The 20,055-nt window shown below is 37.8% G+C and overlaps 1 protein-coding gene and 1 pseudogene across 10 annotated transcripts in view; both read right to left on the bottom strand.

Moving 5' to 3' along the window:
- ZMYM4 (zinc finger MYM-type containing 4) overlaps window positions 1-20,055 on the bottom strand; it is a 175,188-nt gene that overhangs the window by 111,334 nt on the left and 43,799 nt on the right. The gene's annotated exons all lie outside the window — the stretch shown is intronic.
- LOC137210254 (neuropilin and tolloid-like protein 2 pseudogene) lies at window positions 7,851-9,076 on the bottom strand (annotated as a pseudogene).

The following is a 20,055-nucleotide window of genomic DNA, read 5'->3' as shown; positions in this document are numbered from 1 at the left end:
GGACCACAAAAATGACTTTGCAATCTGAAATCAAGCAAAGCAATCTGAATAATTAAAGGGAAAAAATTACATTGTTCTGTTTAAGACTCTTTTACTGTCAGTTAAAATGTATAGAGAAATGAAGAATACTGTGTAATATTTACTATTTTATAATTTAAAACATAAGAAACATTGAGAATCAGTATTTTGTTTCTCTGTAAAAACCTTACCAAGAAAGTAAGACAGTGCTTACCTCCTTCTTTTCCTCATATAACTTATGATACAGAATAAGTATCTCTTCCAAGCCTTGGCAAAATGTCATAAATCTTTCCAAGTTTGGTTGGACATGCAACATTTTATCCTTTGCCCTTTCAATCTTGTCATATACTTCCAAGAGTTCCTTTAACGTGATATTTTTTCCAGTCACTTCCTGAGACATTTTCATCCTTTCTGTCACAATCACTTTTCTTCATTTATGTTCATAAATTTGCCTTTACTAAGTTCCTCAGACTTTATATCTATATTCTCCACCTTATGACCACTTCATGATCCTGTCTTCCGTCACATAAATTACTGATGAGACTGCCTTCCAAAACAGACCTATCCCACATTAAATAGTTGATGATCAATTATTTGCTCAACTAATCTTTGGAATCTGGGAGTAAAATTCACAGCAGCATCCCTATCTGCTCTAGCAGCATGCTGATTCTGAAATGAAACCAGCCTTTACTGGTAATGAAAATTTCTTCAGTCTCCTTGTAACTAGTTTTCTTTCAATGCAGCTTGGCATGAATGTTAGCCAAACTGATTGAGATCTGTTTCTATTACAATTTAAACTATATGATGTTGAAGCAATTTTACCTTATTTTTTATATTCATCTCATGTTTTCAATACAGTTCATACCAAACCTTCATACAGGAAAAGTACTTGTCCTATCTTCACTACCTGCCACTACTTTCAAATCTTCTGTAACATCCAATTTTTCAGATCTAGTATTATCACCTTTCATTTCTTTGATGAACTTCCATCTTTGCTGGTCAACTCTCTCCTTTGATTGTCCAGTTTTGTAAAATGTCACATGAATTTATCATTGGAAAACAAAGAGGTAACACATCTGTAAACTTTGTTATCTGTACAAAAAATGAATAACAGACGCACAGTGACCAACCTCCAACAGACTTTGAGAGAAGTAATGTGATTGGTCACCAATTATTATGGGCATCTATCTATTGATATATGTAGTGATTTGTGAACTGAAGAGCGAGCATCAAAGTTTATACACTACACAATTATTCAGTTAACATACCACAGTAAATGACAGTTGAACTGTATTGTTAGGTGACCGGTGTTTTTTAACTAAACTATACCAACAGAAATTCGAGCATATCAGAAGCCTGCAAAGTGAAGACTGACTGTACAGAGTAAACAAAATGTAAGTATGTAGTTAGATGTGGAAAATATTTGCTGTCAAATATGTAATAGGTCTCAAGAAAGACTGTTAGCATCAGTAGAGTTTCTTTCTAGATGCTACTCTGCTTCTAATTCACTAACAGACCTTAAACTAGAAACTTAACTCTTCCGTGGTTCAAATTCTTCAACCCATATAAATGAATGAAGTTGGTCTACAATACCCTAGAAGTTCTCTCCAGCCTCTCAAACTTGATGCTCACAATTCCCTTCAAGCTAGGCATAAACTAAAAACTCAAATTGGTGTAACGGAGACTGAAAACTTGATGAAGACACTAAAAAAGTAGACCTCATTCTCTCTCCTTAGGTGCTTTTTTCCCAATTAAATGACTTAAGATATTGACAAGTCTTCCCTTAAAATGGAATCAAATCCGCACTCCTTTCACATTTTTATTCATTCTAAAATTTATGTAAAGTAAAATATAATAATTATTTCCACTAAAATTACTTTGACATGAACTAAAACTTAAATGGGCTCGATTTCTCCAACAAAACAAAACTGACTCACTATCAACTTACTATAAGTATACTTAGTGTTTGTAATTAGTATCTCACGTGCTGTCACCAAAGTTACAATTAGAAGCAACTTAAGTGGACTTTCCTGGTGGCGCAGTGGTTAAGAACCCGCCTGCCAATGCAGGGGACACGGGTTCGAGCCCTGGTCCGGGAAGAACCCACATGCCATGGAGCAACTAAGCCCATGCACCACAACTACTGAGCCTGTGCTCTAGAGCCCACGACCCACAACTACTAAGCCCGCATGCCACAACTACTGAAGCCCGCGTGCCTAGAGCCTGTGTTCCGCAACAAGAGAAGCCACTGCAATGAGAAGCCCGCACACCGCAACGAAGAGTAACCTCAAACCGCCGCAACTACAGAAAGCCCACACGCAGCAACGAAGACCCAACACAGCCAAAAATTAATTAATTTTAAAAACAAAAGAAACAACTGAAGTAAGCTGGATTTTACAAATTCATAATTCTATGAACTGAAGCAACTGAATTAATTCCAAATTCAGAATTATATTGAACTCAGACAATAGAAATGTATTACTAAAGAGTCACAGAATGTATCATTTCACTGCTTAATTAACATGCATATTTTAATGGAAAAGACATTTGTTCAAATAGCTACAAAAACCTTATAAATAAAATGGACAATATTTATCACCAAATATAGACAGAGTATAGATTCTCAGTCATCACTGAGAAAAAAACTTCAAATAAAAATCAGACTCAACTGTGAAAAGCTATCGTCCTAAAATAACTTCTTTTATGACTTTTTTCACAACAGCTAAGGAGAAAATTAAGCTATCCAGATTTAAAAAGGAAAAAGAAAAGTCATTTTTGAATAGGTGGACAATGTCTCCCTTTCAATCTGAATATGTATTGATAGAATGCTGCATTTACCCTGAAACATAAACTAAGGAAGAAGGAAAATATGTGCTCCCATGATTCTTTATAATATGTTTGAAACTGTTTAGCTATACTTTTGTCATCAAATTTTCTACTCCAAAATGATGTATAAATTTGGTTCCTCATTTGGAAGCTCAGGAACATTTATTATAAAATTCATGAGACTTCCCTGGCAGTCCAGTGGTTAAGACTCCAAGTTTCCAATGCAGGGGGCGAGGGTCCAATCCCTGGTCGGGGAACTAAGATCCCACATGTCAGATGGCCAAAACAAAACAAAACAAAACAAAACAAAAAATATTCACTGTTATTAAGATCCCACAGGCCACACAGTTGCGGCCAGAAAAAAACGAAAGCAAAAAACAAAAAAATAATAATAAAATTCGTGATATCCCTCAAGGGAAATATCTTCACTGCTTCCTAATATCTACAACAAATACAAAGTTGTAAATTATAAAACTTAAAACAAATAAAAGTTTTCTTCAATTATTTAAGGTAAAAGTAAAAACCTCGGATCCCTGACATCAATCAAGGTGCAAACTGCCACAACCCAAAAAAGTAAAAATCAATCCGAAGAAATCTCCTAAATCATATATTGACAAAACATTGAAAAGTTAACTGATGTCTAGCTTCAAAGTATCTGTGGAATGAAAAAACAAAGACAAACAAAGATTACTCAGCCTACAAATATCTGCCGCCATCTAAGAAACCTCTGAAAAATAAAACCCCAGAAGCAGTGGTTCTCTACATGTGGTTCTTAGACCATAAGGGTCCCAGAATCCTTTCAGGAGTCCCCCAAAGTCAAAACTATTTTCACAGTAATACTAAGACATTCCATGTATTTTTACCGTGTTGACATTAGCACTAATGGTATAAAATCAATTCTGGGTACAACTACTGGCCCCTTAGGCAGTAGCACCAAACTGTACGGATCGTTGAGTGTATTCATCACTGCCCAATAACGGCTGTCATGCATATATATTAGAAAGAAAATATGATTTAAATATTTAAAATTTCTTAAGAGAGAGTATCTCATAGAACTAACCAGACATGATCAAGCACTTCTATTTAAAGAATAACTTAAAAGCAAGCCCAGTCAGTTCAAGTTTAATTGAAATTAAAATATTAATTCCTTTAGTGATAACACACTAACTTTTTCTATCACGAAAGACATTTACAAAATCTAAGTTTTCTGTGTTTTTTCCAAAGCCACAATTAATGTATGGTAATAAGATTGTATGTAATTATACTTTAGTGTAACATTTAATATATTAAACAAGATAATATAGGTAGAGGCCAGAAGGATCAAACTTAAGTTGTCACTAAAAAAAATTATTTTTAGTTGAAAAATAATTTTTAACTAAATTTTCATAGTTTTTAGTTCTCACACCTAATTTACTGTGTCATGTTATGTTAATCCCAGATAATCTGACAGACCAGTAAAAAAGAAACCAATAAAAATATGTCTAACAAGATTGAAAACTTAGTATTTCTGGATCATTCACCTTATAAAAAAACGAGAGTTGGGACTTCCCTGGTGGCGCAGTGGTTTAGAATCCACTGCCAATGCCGGGGACACGGGTTCAATCCCTGGTCCGGGAAGATCCCACATGCCACAGAGCAACTAAGCCCATGCGCCACAAATACTGAGCCTGCACTCTAGAGCTCGTGAGCCACAACTACTGAGGCCGTGTGCCACAACTACTGAAGCCCGCACCTAGAACCCGTGCTCCACAACAGAAGAAGCCACCGCAATGAGAAGCCCGTGCACTGCAACGAACAGTAGTCCCCGCTCGCTGCAACTAGAGAAAGCCCACGCGCAGCAACGAAGAACCAACACAGCCAAAAATAAATAAATATTTTTTTAAAAAAGAAAAACATGAGAGTTATTTGTCATTTTAAATGAACTTTTTGTTAAATGCATACAGGCATACCTTGTTTTATTACACTTCATTTTATTGCACTTTACACATTGAGATTTTTACAAATTGAAGATTTGTGGCAATCCTGCATCAAGTAAGCCTATCAGCACCCTTTTTCCAAAAGCTTCTCACTTTCTGTCTCTGTGTCACATTTTGGTAATTCTCACAATATTTCAATTTTTTCATTATTATTATATTTTTACAGTGATCTGTGATCAGTGACCTTTGATATTAACATTGTAATCTTTTCAGGGTGTCATGAACTGCAGCTATAAAAGACAGTGAATTTAACTGATAAGTGTGTGTGTTCTGACTGCTCCACTAACCAGCCATCTCCCCCTCTCTCTCCCTCTCCTCAGGCCTCCCTGTTCCGAGACACAACAATATTGAAATTAGGCCAGTTAATAACCCAACAATCGCTTCTAAGTGTTCAAGTAAAAGGAAGAGCTACACACCTCTCGTTTTAAATCAAAACCTAGAAATGATTAAGCTTAGTGAGGAAGACATGTCAAATGCCGATAGGGCAAAAGCTAGGCTTCTTGCACCAAACAGTTGGCCAAGATGTGAATGCAAAGGAGAAATAATTGTAGGAAATAAAAAGTGCTACTCCAGTGAACACACGAATGATAGAAATGCAGAAGAGCCCTATTATTGATACAGAGAAAGTTTTAGTGGTCTGGAGAGAAGATCAAAGCAGCCACAGCACTCTCTTAAACCAAAGCCTAATCCAGAGCAAGGCTCTAACTCTATCTTCAGTTCTGTGAAGGCTGAGAGAGGTGAGAAAGCCACAGAAAAAAGACTGAAGCTGGCAGAGGTTGGCTCATGGGCTTTAAGGAAAGAAGCCATCTCCATAACATCAAAGTACAAGGTGAAGCAGCAAGTATTGATGTAGAAGCTGCAGAAAGTTATCCAAAAGATCTAAGATAATTAATGAAGGTGGTTACATTAAACAGCAGATTTTCAAGATAGATGAAACAGCCTTCTACTGGAATAAGATGCTATCTAGGACTTTCATAATTAGAGAAGTCAATGCCTGGCTTCAAAGTTTCAAAGGACAGGCTGACTCTCGTGTAGGGGCTAATGTAGCTGGTGACTTGAAGTTGAAGCCAAAGCTCACTTACCATTCTGAAAATCCAAGGGCCCTTAAGAATTATGCTAAATCTACTCTGCTTGTGCTCTACAAATACAACAACAAAGCCTAGACGACAGCACATCTGTCGAAAAGATGGTTTACTGAGTATTTTAAGCACACTGTCGAGACCTACTGCTCAGAAAAAAAAAATTCCTTTCAAAATATTACTGCTCACTGACAATGCACCTGGTCACTCAAGATCTCCAATGGAGATTAATGTTGTTTCGTGTCTGCTAACACAACATTCATTCTGCAGCCCATGGATCAAGAGGTCACTGTGGCTTTCAAGTCTTATTACTTAAGAAATACATTTCATAAGGCTATAGCTGCAATACACAGTGACTTCCTCTGCTGGATCTGGGCAAAGCCAACTGGAAGCCTCCTGGAAAGGATTCACCATTCCAGATGTCATTAAGAACATTCATGATTCATGGAAAGAGGTCAAAATATCAACATTAACAGGAGTTTGGAGGAAGTTGATTTCAACCTTCATGGATGACTTTGAAGGGTTTAAGACTTTGGTGGAAGAAGTAATTGCAGATGTGGTAGAAACAGAATTAGAATTGGACCCTGACAATGTGATTGAATTTCTGCAATCTCATGATGAAATTATAATCAACAAGGAGTTGGTTATAACTCCTAAGGGATGAGCAAAAAACTGGTTTCTTGAGAAGAAATCTACTCCTGGTGAAGATGCTGTGAAGACTTGAAATAACAACAAAGGACTTAGAACATCATATAAACTTAGTTGATAAAGTAGTGACGGGGTCTGAGAGGAATGACTCCAATATTGAAATTTTACTGGGGGTAAAATGCTATCAAACAGCATTACATGCTAGAGAGAAATCGTTTGTGAAAGGAAGGGTCAATTCATGCAGCAAACTTAATTGTTGTCTTATTTTAAGAAATTGCCACAGTTGCCACAATCTTTAGCAATCACCACCCTGTTCAGTCAGCAGCCATCAACATCAAGGCAGGAGGCCCTTCCACCAGAAAGAATATGATTTGCTGAATGCTCAGATAATGGTTAGCATTTTTAAGCAACAAAGTATTTTAAAATTAAGGTATACATATCGTTTTTTCAGATACAATGCTATTGCACACAGTAGATTATAATACAGTATAAATATAACTTTCATATGCACTAGGAAACCGAAAATTCATGTGAGTTGCTTTATTGATATATTCGATTTATTACAGTGATCTGGAACTGAACACACAATATCTCTGAAATATGTCTATATGTGCTCTCTCTTTCCAAAAGTGAGGAAAAGATAATCTATATAAAATTTCCTAGCTAGAGAAACTGGATGAACTCAATCATTTGTCTGTAAAACTCTTAGCTAATGAGATTCTATAAATGCTGTTTTAGAATTATTTAAAGATTAGCTGCTCCCTTTTTGAAAGGACATACATACACCTGAAACGCACCTCTTTAAACCAGGAATATATAATAACTATATGTATGCATAAATTACATAAGAGTTGATATATATATAATCTCAATTATAAGCACTTATGTAATATTCAAAATTTTAAATAATCATATATCACTCTGATAAACAAAAAATAAAATTGTAAGCCCAGATAAGTTATACTATGTACACAATTAAAATATATACACTTTTGGGCTTCCCTGGTGGTGCAGTGGTTGAGAGTCCACCTGCCAATGCAGGGGACACGGGTTTGTGCCCCGGTCTGGGAGGATCCCACATGGCCGCTGAGTCTGCGCGTCCAGAGCCTGTGCTCTGCAACGGGAGAGGCCACAACGGTGAGAGGCTCGCGTATCGCAAAAAAATAAAAATAAAAATAAATAAAATATATACACTTTGAATATAACTCTTTTTTTTTAATATATTTATTTATTTATTTTTGGCTGCGTTGGGTCTTCGTTGCTGTGCGTGGACTTTCTCTAGTTGCAGCAAGTGGGGGCTACTCTTTGTTGCAGTGCGAGGGCTTCTCATTGCAGTGGCTTCTCTGGCTTCTCTTGTGGAGCACGGGCTCTAGGTATGCGGGCTTCAGTAGTTGTGGCACACGGGCTCAGCAGTTGTGGCTCACAGGCCATAGAGCATGCGGGCTCAGTAGTTGTGGCTTGCGGGCTCTAGAACGCAGGCTCGGTAGTTGTGGTGCACGGGCTTAGTTGCTCTGCGGCAGGTGGGATCTCCCCAGACCAGGGCTCCAACACATGTCCCCTGCATTGGTAGGCGGATTCTTAACCAGTGTGCCACCATAGAAGTAAGTCCCTTGATCCACTTTCCATGTCAACTTAGCTTTTGGAGTAGCTTTAATCGTCCATATGCAATCAACTGCTTGGCCAGGTTTTGTTGTTTTCCTCTTGTTCTACCTCACTAGAACGTACTATTCCGTCAGCTTCTGACAGCTCAAACTGGCAATTTCCTAGGTAGGTAAAGTCTGGATCTGGAATAAACAAATATTTTGCTGGAAATCCCAGTCCTTCAAGTTCTTCATCAGAACTTAACTTAATCCACATGAATCTCCCTGGTGATCTAATTAATGGAGGGCTTTTCACACCACAGCAACGATCTACAAGTGGAGAGAAACCAAACGGCCCATCTTGAACTTCCAAGTAATCAAACTGACTTTCAAATGATGGTTCTATATAATAATGTTCATCAAAGGTCAACTCTGTTTTTTGACATGGAGCACCTTCCAAAATGTAGATACATTCTTTGTTTGGTGGATATGAGTCAGGTTAATTTGGTGAAGCAAAATGACCTCCATTGCTGGTTCAAACCCAAATCCCACACTGGGTTGCAGGAATGTGCTTGATTCCAATATTTTCTCCATCTTGGGCCTTCTGGCCACAGCAGTCCCTTCCACTACAAGTACTGTTATTAACAACACTTTGAGGACCAAGCAGAGCTGCTCCAGGGCCATGTTCCCGAGCTGCCCGGCGCTTCGCGAGGGGCCGAAGCAGCAGCAGTGGAAGCGCAGGGCTCACAGCTCAGCGTGGCAGCTGCCCCACTCCGTCCCCATAGCCCGCACCAGGTTGCTCCCTGCGGGGTAGGCCTCAGGTCTGGCGCCCGCCATACCCAAGCCTCTCAGCAGGCTCTCGTGCTGCCCCAGCCCCACGACGGGCACCACACCCTGCTCTGCAGCACTCCATCCCATCGACCGCTTACAGCCTGAGAGCGCAGACACGAGGGACCAGACCCATGCAGGCCAGTCTGCCTGCGGCCACAGCACAGACCCCGCTGAAGTGGCCTAATATAATTTTTTAAAAACAAAATGGCAACAACTGACAATACAATAAAGGTCTTTATCTTAGCCAACACACACACACACACACACACACACACACACACACACACACACACACACACACACACACACACACACACACACACACCCTTTACAAATACCCTAACTTCCAGAACTGTCCCTGGAAACAAAGTAACAGATAAAAGCTTATTTTTAACAACATGCAGGATAGACATTTTTGCCACATAATTTCCAACTATGAAAATTTATTAAAAAGTCCCTATGCAGGGAAACAATTAAGTTATTTATTAATACACATTATACTATGGAATTCTATGCAGACTTTACAAAGAATGAGGTAGAAAGTTCTGAAGATGGAGGTGATGTTTCCCTAATATTCTGAATATACTTATTGCCACTAAACTTAAAAATGATTAAAATGGCAAATGTTATGTATATTTTAACACCATAGACACACACACACAAATAAGGTAGATCTGAATATAGTACTATGATGGGACACATATACTGAGTGAAAACAGAAAGATTTAAAACTCTGAAACAACTTAAGGACAGAAAAACTAACAGAAAGACCAATGTCTCAACAAGGAAACAGAAGATATAATGAAAAAACAGATTAAAGTTTTAAAACTGAAAAATCAAAAAACCAAAATAAGAACTCACTGAGTGGTTACCAGGGGCTGGGGGGAGGGGCAAGGGGGTAACGGGATAGTCATTATTTAATGGGTAAAGAGTTTCAGTTTGGGATAATGGAATAGTTCTGAAGATGGATAGGGTTTACAAATCAATGTGAAAGTTATTAACGCCAATTAATTCAACACTTAAAAATGGGTAAAATAGTAAATTTTGTTATGTATACTTTACCACAATAAAAAATGCATAATGAATAAAACTAAAACAATCTCTCATTCATGGGCTCATTAGCAAAACAGAGATGGAGAGGAAAGAGTCATGAAAATAGATCAACAGAATCACTTTATCTTAAAAGAAAGAGAAAAAAAGATTGAGGGGATAAAAAAGAATGGTGCCTCAGAAATCTGTGAGCCATATCAAAATACAACATTCTTGTAATCAGAATCCCTAGAGTGCAGAAAAAATACTTGAAGAAATAATGGCTGAAAACTTCACAAGCTTGAAAAAACACATATATATCTGCAGATTTAAAATAAGCAAACCCCAAACAGGATAAATCTAAAGATATTCACATTAAGACACTCATAATTAAACTGCTGAAAACTAAAAACAAAGAAAAACATCTCGAAAACAGGCAGAGAAAAACATTTTACTTATCACTGCATATTTCTCATCAGAAATCTTGGATGCTAAAAAAAAAAGGAAACTATTTTTAAAGTGCTGGGAAAAAAGAACTGTTAAACTCATAAATCTATATACAATGAATATACCTTTTGAAATAAAGGTGACATAAGGATATTCTTTGATGAGGAACACTAAAAGCATTGACTATCAGTGGACCTGCTCTAAAATAATTGTTAAGAAAGTTTCTTGACCCAAGTGAAATGATATCAAAAAAATTCAGAATATCAGGAATGAAGAAAGAGCAACAGAAACTAGTAACTACCTGAATAACTATAAACACAGAGCAATCTTCTACCCTTGAGTTCTTTTAACATATATTTGACATCTGAATGTAAAAATTATAACATTATACAATAGAAATTTGGTAAGTATATGAAATATGACAACAACAATATAAAAGGGAAGGATAAAACACCTATATGGTGGTATCTAAATTCCACTTAAAGTGATGAAACATTGATTCTAAGAAGCCAGTCTCAAAATGTTAACATTCTGTTTCAGTTCACCTTTCACAAGTCTCCAAAACACAAAATTATACTGACAGAAAACAAAACAGTGGTTGCCAGTGGTTAAGCAGGAACAGATAATAGGACTATAAAAAAAATATCACACTAGAGTTTCTTGGAGTGACAGGATTGTTAAGAATCTTGTTTGTAGTGCTGGTTACAGGAATCTATGTCTGTGTTCAAAATTCATACAACTATACACCAAATCCAAAAAAAGAAATTTTAGCATTTGTTCATTTCTAAAATAAAATACACATACACATGCAAGATAAGCTTATACATAATCATAAATAAATATACTGAGTAGTGAAATTACAAAAGATTTTTATTTTTATATCTTTTAAAAATCTTTCAAACTGTCTAAAATGACTAAATGCTTTTGTAATAAAATAAAATGATTCAAAAATAATCAAAATATACTTAAACTATGAATATGCCACTTAAGTACAGTTCACAAATAGCATTACTTGAAAAATGAATAAATTAGAACTTAACGTGAGACTTCACTGGTGGCACAGTGGTTAAACATCTGCCTGCCAATGCAGGGGACACGGGTTCAATCCCTGGTCCAGGAAGATCCCACATGCTGCGGAGCAACTAAGCCCATGTGCCGCAACTACTGAAGCCACCGCAGTCTAGGGACCACGTGCCACAACTACTGAGCCCATGTGCTGCAACAACTGAAGCCTGCAAGCGTAGAGCCTGTGCTCTGCAACAAGAGAAGCCACTGCAATGAGAAGCCCGCACAACGTGATGAAGAGTAGCCCCTGCTTGCCACAACTAGAGAAAGCCTGCGTGAAGCAACGAAAACCCAATGCAGCCAAATAAATAAATACCTATCCCACACACACACAAAAAAACAACACAACGTATTCTGAGATCTCAAAGTGTAAAGCTTAATCATAACAGCAGACAGCTGCTATCTAACCCCCACCCCATTCTCTCACAACGAATTGCCCTCTCTCAAAATTTACAACAAATAATCCCAAGGACTCTAAAGAGTCACATTAAACTGTACAACCACATGCAAAAGAATGAAACTGGATCACTATCTTACACCATACACAAAAAGTAACTCAAAATCGTTAAAGACATGAATGTAAGAATTGAAACCATAAAGTTCCTAGAAAAACATAGACAGTAAGCTCCTTGACATCAATTTTGCAGATGACTTTTTGGATTTAACAGCAAAAATAAAAGGCAAAGAAAGAAAAAAAGAAGGTGGGTTTACATCAAACTAAAAACCTTCTGCACACCAAAGGAAACCATCAACCAAATGAAAGGGCAACATACAGGAGAAAATATTTGCAGATCACATATCTGATGAGATTAATATCCAAAGTATACCAAAAACTCATACAACCCAATAGGAAAAAAGAAAACACTCCAATTAAAAAATGGGCAGAGAATCTAAACAAATATTTTTCCAAAGACATACAGATGATGAACAGGTACAGAAAAATGAGCTAAATATCATTAATCATCAGGAAAATACAAATCAAAACCACAAACCTGTTAAGATGGCTATTAATAAAAAGACAAGAAATAACTTCTTGTGAGGATGTTGAGAAAAGGGAACCCTTATGTACTGTTGGTGACAACGTAAACTGGTGCAGGTACTATGTAAAACAGTATGCAGATTGCTCAAGAAATTAAAAATAGGTCTTCCCTCATGGCACAGTGGTTAAGAATCTGCCTGCCAATGCAGGGGACACGGGTTTGAGCCCTGGTCCAGGAAGACCCCACATGCCACGGAGCAACCAAGCCCGTGCACCACAACTACCGAGCCTACACTCTAGAGCCCGCACGCCACAACTACAGAAGCCTGTGCACCTAGAGCCCATGCTCCTCAACGAGAAGCCACCGCAATGAGAAGCCCGCGCACCGCAACAAAGAGTAGCCCCCACTCACTGCAACTAGAGAAAGCCCATGTGCAGCAACGAAGACCCAATGAAGCCAAAAATAAATACATAAAATAAATAAATTTATTAAAACAAAGAAATTAAAAACAGAATTACCATATGATTGAGCAATTCCACTTCTGAGAATTTACCACAGAAAATGAAAACTCTAACTGGAAAAGATATATGCACCTCCATGTTCACTGCAGCATTATTTACAATAGCCAACACATGGAAGCAACCTAAGTGTACATCAATACATGAACAGATTAAAAAAATGTGGCATAGATACACAATGGATATTATTCAGCCATAGAAAAGGGGGAAGTTTTGCCATCGGCAGCAACATGAATATACCCTGAGGGCATTATACTAAGTAAAATAAGACAGACAACTATTGCACGATCTCACTTACACGTAGAATCAAAAAAAAAAAAAAACACAAGCTTATAGATACAGAGAACACACTGATGGTTGCCAGCGGTTGGGGGGGAAAGGGGTAGGCAAAATCGGGGAAAGGGGTCAAAAGGTACAAACCTCCACTAGTAAAACAAATAAGTTGTAAGGATATAACGTACAGCATGATGACTACAGTTAATAATGCTGTACTACATATTTAAAAGTTACTAAAGAGCAGATCTTCAAAGTTCTCATCAAAGAAAAAAACTTCTAACACTATGGTGATGTGTGTTAACTAGACCTACTGTGGTGATCATTTCACAATATATACAAATATAAGAATCATTTCAGACGAGGAGCTGGAATAACCTACATAAATGATAATCACCCATCAGCAGACAAGCGGATTCAACGTTTACTGAGCTCTGCCCAACAGAGCAATACCCAGCTCTACACACCACCAGTCCCTCCTATCAGGAAGCTTGCACAAGCCTCTTAGATAGCCTCATCCACCAGAGGGCAGACAGCGTAAGCAAGAAGAACTACAATCCTGCAGACTGTGGAACGAAAACCACATTCACAGAAAGATAGACAAATTGAAAAGGCAGAGGACTACGTACCAGATGAAGGAACAAGATAAAACCCCCGAAAAAAAGCTAAATGAAGTGGAGATACACAACCTTCCTGAAAGAGAACTCAGAATAATGATAGTGCAGACAATCCAGGACCTCAGAAAAGAATGGAGGCAAAGATCAAGAAGATGCAAGAAATGTTTAACAAAGACCTAGAAAAATTAAAGGAGAAACAGAGATGCACAATACAACAACTGAAATGAAAAATATACTAAAAGGAATCAATAGCAGAATAACTGACTCAGAAGAACGGATAAGTGACCTGGAAGACAGAATAATGGAATTCACTGCCATGGAACAGAATAAAGAAAAAAGAATCAAAACAAATGAAAGACAGCCTAAGAAACTTCTGGAACAATATTAAGCACACCAGCGTTCACACTGTAGGAGCCCCAGAAGAAGAGACAGAGAAAATTCCAAGAAAAATTGTGAAGCGATTATAGTTGAAAACTTCCCGAACACGGGAAAGGAAATAGCCACCCAATTCCAGGAAGCACAGAGAGTCCCAAGCAGGATAAACCCAAGAAGAAACATGCCGAGACACACAGCAATCAAACTGACAAAATTAACGACAGGGCTTCCCTGGTGGCGCAGTGGTTAAGAATCCAGCCGCCAATGTAGGGGACACAGGTTCGAGCCGTGGTCCAGGAATATCCCACATGCCACAGAGCGACTAAGACCGTGCACCACAACTTCTCAGCCTGCACTCTAGAGTCTGCAAGCTACAACCACTGAGCCCACGTGCGACAACTACTGAAGCCTGCACACCTGAGGCCCAAGCTCCGCAGTGAGAGAAACCACCACAATGAGAAGCCCACATACCACAACAAAGAGTGGCCCCTGCTTGCCACAACTAGAAAAAGCCCACGTGCAGCAATGCAGACCCAATGCAGCCATAAATAAATTAATTTTTAAAAAATTAAAGACAAAGAAAAATTATTCAAAGGAAAAATGACAAATAACATACAAGTGAACTCCCATAAGGTTAACAGCTGATTTCTCAGCAGAAACTCCACAGGCCAGAAGGGAGAGGCATGATATATTTGAAGTGATGAAAGGGAAAAACCTACAACCAAGATCACTCTACCCGACAAGGTTCTCATTCAGATTCTATGGAGAAATCAAAAGATTTACAGAGAAGTAAAAGCTAAGAGAATTAGGCACCACCAACTAGCTCTACAACAAATGCTAAAGGAACTTCCCTAAGTGGGAAACACAACAGAACAAAAGGACCTACAAAAACAAACCCAAAGCAATTAAGAAAACAGTAATAGAAACATACATATCAATATTACCTTAAATGTGAATAGATTAAGTGCTACAACCAAAAGACACAGGCTCACTGAATGGATACAAATACAAGACCCATATATATGCTGTCTGCAAGAGACCCACTTCAGACCTAGGGATACATACAGACTGAAAATGAGGGAATGGAAAAAGATAACCCATGCAAATGTAAATCGAAAGAAAGCTGGAGTAACAAAACTCATATCCAATAAAATAGACTTTAAAATAAAGAATGTTACAAGAGACAAGGAAGGACACTACATAATGATCAAGGGATCAATCCAAGAACAAGACATAACTATTATAAATATATATGCACCCAACATAGAAGCACTTCAATACATAAGGCAAAAGCAAACAACTATAAAATAGGAAATCGACAGCAACACAACAATACTGGGAGACTTTAACACCTCAATTACACCAATGGACATTTCATCCAAGTAGAAAATTAAGAAAGAAAAACAAGCTTTTTTAAAAAAAAATTATTTATTTTTGGCTGCATTGGGTGTTAGTTGCTGCACGTGGGCTTTATTCGTGGTGAGTGGGGGCTATACACTTCGTTGTGGTGTGCAGGCTTCTCATTATGGTGGCTCCTCTTGTTGTGCAGCATGAGCTCTAGGCACGAGGGCTCAGTAGTTGTGGCATGGGCTCTAGAGCACAGGCTCAGTAGTTGTGGCTCACGGGCTTAGTTGCTCCACAGCAGGTGGGATCTTCCCAGGCGAGGGCTCAAACACATGTCCCCTGCATTGGCAGGTGGATTCTTAACCACGGCACCACCAGGGAAGCCCAAAACACAAGCCTTAAATGACACAATACCAGATAGATTTAATTGATATTCATAGAACTTTTCAACCAATAACAGCAGATTACACTTTCTTCTCAAATGCACATACAACAATCTCCAGGATATATCACATCTTGGGTCACAAATCAAGCCTTGGTAAACTTTAGAAAACTGAAATCATATCAAGCATCTTTTGCGAGCACAATGCTATGACATTAGAAATAAACTAGAGGAAAAATAACATAAGAAACACAAACACGTGGAGGCTAAACAATATGTTACTAAATAACCAAGAGATCACTGAAGAAATCAAAGAGAAAATCATACAATACCTAGAGACAAGTGAAAACGAAAATATGATGATCCAAAACCTATGGGATGCAGTAAAAGCAGTTCTAAGAGGCAAGTTTATAGCAACACAATCCTAGCTCAAGAAACAAGAAAAATCTCAAACAATCTAACCTTACACCTAAAGGAGGTAAAGAAAAACATAGAAAACCCGAAGTTAGGAGAAGGAAAGAAATCATTAAGATCAGAGCACACGTAAATGAAACAGAAACAAAGAAAACAGCAAAGACCAATAAAACTAAAACCTGGTTCTTTGAGAAGAAAAACAAAATTGATAAACCTTTAGCCAGACTCACCAAGAGAAAGAGAGAACTCAAATCAATAAAATTATAAATGAAAAAGGAGAAGTTACAACAGACACCGCAGAAATAAAAAGCATCCTAAGAGACTACTACAAGCAACTCTATGCCAATAAAGTGGACAACCTGGAAGAAATGGACAAATTCTTAGAAAGGTATAACCTTCCAAGACTGAACCAGGAAGAAACAGAAAATATGAACAGACCAATCACAAGTACGAAGTTTAAACTGTGAGTAAAAATCTTCCAACAAACAACAACAGTCCAGGACCAGATGGCTTCACAGGTGAATTCTATCAAACATTTAGAGAAGAGCTAACACCGATCCTTCTCAAACTCTTCCACAAAATTGCAGAGGAAGGAACATCCCAAACTCACTCTACAAGGCTTCCATCACCCTGATACCAAAACCAGACATAGTACAAAAACAGAAAATTACAGACAACAACACTGATGAATATAGATGCAAAAATTCTCAATAAAATACTAGCAAACATAATCCAACAACACATTAAAAGGATCATACACCATGTTCAAGTGGGATTTATCCCAGGGATGGGAAGATTCTTCAATATACACAAATCAATCAATGTGAGACACCATATTAACAAATTGAAGAATAAAAACCATATGATCATCTCAACAGATGCAGAAAAAGCTTTTGACCAAATTCAACACAAATTTATGATAAACTCTATCCAGAAAGTGGCCAAAGAACCTACTTCAACATAATAAAGGCCATATATGACAAACCCACAGCAAACATCATTATCAATGGTGAAAAACGGAAAGCAACTCCTCTAAGATCAGGAACAAGACAAGGATGTCTACTCTCGCCACTATTATTCATTTTTGCAAGTCCTAGCCACTACAATCAGAGAAGAAAAAGAAATGAAAGGAATCCAAATTGGAAAAGAAGAAATAAAACTAACTGTTTGCTAATGACATAATACTATACATAGAGAGTCCTAAAGATGCCACCAGTAAACTACTACAGCTAATCAATGAATGTGGTAAAGTAGCAGGATACAAAATTAATGCACAGAAATCTCTTGCATTCATATACACTAACAACGAAAGAACAGAAAGAGAAATTAAGGGAACAATCCCATTCACCACTGCAACAAAAAGAATAAAATACCTACGAATAAACCTACCTAAGGAGGTGAAAGACCTGTACTCAGAAAACTATAAGACACTGATGAAAGAAATCAAGATGACACAGAGAGTGAGATAAATCATGCTCTTGGAAGAATCAATATTGTGAAAATGACTATACTACTCAAAGCAATCTACAGATTCAATGCAATCCCTATCAAACTACCAATGGCATTTTTCACAGAACTAGAACAAAAAATTTCACAATTTGTACAGAAACATAAAGGACCCTGAATAGCCAAAGCAATCTTGAGAAAGAAAAACAGAGCTGGAGGAATCAGGCTCCCGGACTTCAGACTATACTAGAAAGCTACAGTAATCAAGACAGTATGGTACCGGCACAAAAACAGAAATATAGATCAATGGAACAGGACAGAAAGCCCAGAGATAAACCCACACACACGGTCATCTTATTTTTGATAAAGGAAGCAAGAATATACAATGGAGAAAAGACAGCCTCTTCAATAAATGGTGCTGGGAAAACTGGACAGCTACATGTAAAAGAATGAAATTAGACCACTCCCTAACACCATACACAAAAATAAACTCAATATGGATTAAGTACCTAAATGTAAGGCCAGACATCATAAAGCTCTTAGAGGAAAACAGAAAAAGAAAACGCTTTGACATGAATCACGTAAGATGTTTTTTGAGCCACCTCCTAGAGTAATGGAAATAAAAACAAAAATAAACAAATTGGACCTAATGAAACTTAAAAGATTTTGCACAGCAAAGGAAACCATAAACAAGATGAAAAAACAACCCTCAGAATGGGAGAAAATATTTGCAAACGCATCAACAGGCAAAGGATTAATCTCCAAAATATATAAACAGCTCATGCAGCTCAATATTAAAAAAACAAACAACCCAATTAAAAAATGGGCAGAAGACCTAAATAGACATTTCTCCAAAGAAGACATACAGATGGCCTAGAGGCACATGAAAAGCTGCTAAACATCACTAATTATGCAAATCAAAACTACAGTGAGGTATCATCACACACCAGTTAGAATGGGCATCATCAGAAAATCTACAAACAACAAATGCTGGAGAGTGTGTGGGGAAAAGGGAACCCTCTTGCACAGCTGGTGGGAATGTAAATTGATACAGCCACTATGAAGAACAGTATGGAGGTTCCTTAAAAAACTAAAAACAGAATTACCATATGACCCAGCAATCCCACTACTGGGCATATACCCAGAGAAAACCATAATTCAAATGAGACATGCACCCCAATGTTCACTGCAGCACTATTTACAATAGCCAGGTCATGGAAGCAACCTAAATGCCCATCGACAGACAAATGGATAAAGAAGCAGTGGTACATATAATACAATGGACTATTATTCAGCCATTAAAAGGAACAAAATTGGGTTTTTGTAGAGCCATGGATGGACCTAGACACTGTCATACAGAGTGAAGTAAGTCAGAAAAAGAAAAATAAATATCATACATTAACGCATATATGTGGAATCTACAAAAATGGTACAGATGGGGCTCCCCTGGTGGCGCAGTGGTTGAGAGTCCACCTGCCGATGCAGGGGACACGGGTTCGTGTCCTGGTCTGGGAAGATCCCACATGCCGCGGAGCGGCTGGGCCCGTGAGCCATGGCCACTGAGCCTGCACATCCGGAGCCTGTGCTCCGCAACAGGAGAGGCCACAACAGGGAGAGGCCCGCATACCGCAAAAAAAAAAAAAAAGGTACAGATGAACCAGTCTGCAAGGCACAAATAGAGACACAGATGTAGAGAGCAAACATATGGACACCAAGGGGGGAAAGCAGGGGTGGGGGGGGGTTGGGGAGGGTGAAATGGGAGATCGGGATTGACATATATACACTAATCTCTGTAAAATAGGTAACTAACAAGAATCTGCTGTATACAAAAATAAAATAAAATTCAAACAAACAAAACAAAACAAACTTACCCTTTCCGTATAAGATAAGCCTATCACAGTACCTGGTACAATTTAGATAATGAATATGTTTATTGACTGAATAATGAAAAGATAAAGCTACTCTTATAACCTATGGAAAATATACACTTTCAATCTGCATCAAAGAAATAAGCTAAATTTCCAAAAGTACATCCAAAGAATAAAGCTTACTGAAATAACCAATAAAAATAGAAATGGAAATATATATATATATATATATATATATATATTTTTTTTTTTTTTTTTTTTGGCTGTGCCCCACAGCTTGTGCGATCTTAGTTCCCCAACCAGGGATTGAACCCAGGCACGGCAGTGAAAGTACTGAGT

The sequence above is a fragment of the Pseudorca crassidens genome, chromosome 2 (genome assembly GCF_039906515.1).
Source record: "Pseudorca crassidens isolate mPseCra1 chromosome 2, mPseCra1.hap1, whole genome shotgun sequence".
Taxonomy (NCBI): Eukaryota; Metazoa; Chordata; class Mammalia; order Artiodactyla; family Delphinidae; genus Pseudorca; species Pseudorca crassidens.
The sequence above is the reverse complement of the archived record's forward strand: the minus strand, read 5'-3'. Positions and strand labels throughout refer to the sequence as shown.